Source organism: Sceloporus occidentalis, unplaced genomic scaffold (genome assembly GCF_023333645.1).
Source record: "Sceloporus occidentalis isolate IW3139 unplaced genomic scaffold, rSceOcc1.0.p SCAF_2, whole genome shotgun sequence".
In the NCBI taxonomy this organism is placed as follows: Eukaryota; Metazoa; Chordata; class Lepidosauria; order Squamata; family Phrynosomatidae; genus Sceloporus; species Sceloporus occidentalis.
In genome coordinates this window covers 171,914,038-171,917,523 of record NW_028316982.1, presented here as the reverse complement: position 1 = coordinate 171,917,523, position 3,486 = coordinate 171,914,038, and the positions used below count along the sequence as shown (strand labels likewise).

General features: G+C 43.6%; 1 non-coding gene across 1 annotated transcript; it reads right to left on the bottom strand.

The window, feature by feature from the left end:
• Positions 1–1,670: 1,670 nt before the first annotated feature.
• Positions 1,671–1,789, bottom strand: LOC149319333 (5S ribosomal RNA). Its single transcript, XR_016280356.1, has one exon. It is a non-coding gene; the product is annotated as a 5S ribosomal RNA (ribosomal RNA).
• Positions 1,790–3,486: the final 1,697 nt, after the last annotated feature.

The following is a 3,486-nucleotide window of genomic DNA, read 5'->3' as shown; positions in this document are numbered from 1 at the left end:
TGCCTAACTGTGTACCTTTCATATATTTTGTCTCCTCTTCCATTTCCCTTCTAATCCAGAACAATTATGTTTTGGTGCAAGATAAAATGTAGGATTGGACCAAAAATACTGCTGTCTGAAGTGAAGGACAGTATGCCATTATCAGATCATGCCACCAACAGAACTCAGGCAGAATAGCAATTGCAACTTACTTCAATGCAGTGGTGTCACCTAGGTTGGGGTCATCCAATGCACTAATTTCACCCCCCCCCAACCCTTCCAGCTGTCTGGACTGCTGTTGAGGGGGCAGCACTGCAGCCTTCAGATCCTGAAGGCCCTCCTGGAAAGGCTTTCAGAGTCCACTGCGGCTGCTTGGACAGCAGCAATGCTGGACTCTGAAAGCAACTCCCCCCCCCCCCCAACATCTGGTGTTACTGAGGAGGGTGATGCTATGGCCTCTGGAGGACCTGTTTAGCATCTTGTGTAACTGCTGCATGAGCAGGAAAGGGAAATGATTCCCTTTCTTATTCACCCAGTAGCCATGCCAGTGACTCCAGGTGTATTGCTCTACCAGATGACACCCCCTTCTGGGGTGTTTCCTGATGCAGTCTGTAGACTTGCCCACATACCTAGTGATGTTTCTCTTTCAATGTTTGGGGTAGAATAGTGTCAACAGATCCCATCTGATCTTGGAAACTAAGCAGGTTCTATTTTTTAAAAGTCCTGGATTTGGGTTATGAGTAATTATGTAGAGTAATCCCTGCAAAAAGTACTTTCTGTAGATTAGACTGCTTCTCTTCTAGAGATCTTTCACACAACATTTTTATATGTAAAGACCCTACAGGTACTAGATCCTATCAAATCTTGAAAGCTAAGTAGAAGCAGCTCTGGTTAGTACCTGGATGGGAAGCCAACAATGAATACCAGGTGTTGTTGGCTATAATTCAGAAGAAGGTACTGGCAAAATCACCTCTAAGTATTCTTTGCCTAAGAAAACCCAAGAAAGAAAATGTAATGAAAACCTCATGGGGGCAAGCATCTTGAAAGCAGATATACACAAAATGTCATCCACCACAAATGAGGCAGTGTAGTAGGCACAGAACATGTTGTGTTGCATACACTATTGTATGGATAAGTGGACAAAAAGGAAACAACTGGGGATCTGATGAAGACCTTCCAGGAGGTAGCAACCAGTAGCCCCAGTATCAAGTCTATTAAAGGACTGGGGGAGAAGAGAAAGGGGCTTAAGGAGGGTCTCTTTGTCATGATTTTCAGATACCTGAAAGCTTCTTTCTTTTTATCTGCAAGTATTTGAAAATTCTTTCCATCTGGACTGTATGTACATTCCTGTAATGTTGAGGTGTCCCCAGTACTAAACTACAAGATCTTCAAAAAACTGTACAGTTCTCATTGTTTGAGTGTGGAGAAAACTGAAGAAATTATTTGTTCTCTCCTGTGAGAATGAAATTAATAAAGAATTATTTCCCTAGTGTCATATGAGACATAACAGGAATCCAAGCAACTGTTTCAGTTACTGGACACATTTTTGAATCTGATCAGCTGCCAAAAATGCTTTTCTGATGGTTTTTTGGCTCTGATGTTGTCATGTTATCTAATTAGCTGGCTTTTACAAAAACTCTGGCTCCATTTCCTCAGTTTGCCCTCCAGCCTATTTCTTTTTTTTTTTTTTCAGCCTACAGCACCCGGTATTCCCAGGTGGTCTCCCATCCAGGTACTAACCAGGCCCGACCCTGCTTAGCTTCTGAGATCAGACGAGATCGGGTGTGTTCAGGGTGGTATGGCCGTAGGCCCTCCAGCCTATTTCTACAACTAGCTCACCTTGTAGTATTTTAGCCTTTCTGTAACATCACAAAGTCCTACTCCCTGGTCTCAGTCTTTGGCTCTGAAATCTCTGGGACTGGGATGCTACTGGACTGGCATCTATCTCATGGTAGGGCCAGCTTTGACAAAGGGTATGTCAGAGGACCAGGGAAGTACTAATAATTCCTGGAAAATGGGTGTCTGAGGAAGCAAACTTCAGAGGAAGAGCAGGAGTAAGCTGTAGATTGAATCTCAGGTGTTTCAAGAAGATGCTTCCCTGTCCCATCAAAATAACAACTAGTGCAGTAAATCAATGTTGGCTTATGCATATAGTTGTAGTCTTTGAAACTCAAGGCTTTGTTGTTGGGGTGGAGGTGTGATGATCTCTAAATGAGCTGCAGGTAAGAGGGGAGGGATTCAATCCAGCCTTCTGTAAACCTTCTCTTTCCATGTTTTGAAGGTCTGTGCTAGCTATAGAAGTTCAGGTAAAAGCTTTTCACAGGTACACACACACACACACACATGTGGCACCACAATGGAAAGAGGCAGGCACTTCCAATGGGAAAGAGGGGAAGATGGAAAGAGGCAGGAGCTGCTTGACCAACTGGCATGGATAGTGGATGGAATGCCAGAGGAGCAGCAATAAAAGTGTAGCCTTCCACTCTTAGTTCATGTGTTGGGGAGTATTTTTCCTGTTTCTTTAAACAAAGTAAAAGACTGAGAGAGAAAGTGTTGGGCTTCACAATAAGAAATGACCATGTGACCAAACATAGAAAGGTGGGGGCTGGTTTCAACAACCATTTAAGTTCTACTGCCAGGTCTGGACCAGATCTTCTGCTGTTTTAGTCAAAGAAGGAGATGGTGTTTTCCCTCTAGCATAATCCCAAGCACCCTGGTGTCATAACTCATTCTATGGACTCCAACAAATGTGACACAAAAGTGTGGGGTGGGGTGATGGAAAGGCATCTGGTTCCGAATGATGAATCCCTCCCCAGATCAGATCAGCTAGCAGCAGATACAGCAAATGAGGAATTTCAGCAAGGTAGGGCCATGTCTTAGTTGAAATTGATGGAGATTGAGATGACACTCCCATCATTTGTGGCATGTCGACTCCCTAGTGATTCTCTGCTCAGTCACAGAAACTCCCTGGGTGAACTTGGACAAATCACATTCTCTCAACCATTGACAATGGCGAACCTGCTCTGATTAAAACCTGACAAGAAAAAACTATGAGAGGGTTGCCATAACTTGATTTAAAGGGCATCTAATAACAACAATTTGTGTAATATCATGCACCTCTTCAATATTCAGCTTTCTCTTGCAGGGTCTGCACTCCATGATCATTTAGTGCTGCTGAAGAGCAGAAGTTTTCAGAGAAGCATCTAGCTATATTCCTATAGTCTGACACAGATGACAAAGGCATCCCCCAGGATCTCATAAAGCAGTGGTCTCCAAACTGTTCTTTAAGGAATTTTGGATTTCAGCTCCCAGAATCCCAGACTATTGGCCAACAGGGCTGAGGCTTCTGGAAGCTGACATCAAAAATCTCCTAAAGGTCATAGTTTGGGGACCACTGTCCTAGATGTATTCCAGAACTCCCAGATGATGATATCTTCATTGTCCATTGGTTACAAGGATATAGTCAGATATACCCCTCCCAAGTAATTAAGTGGTTCTCCCTGTGAG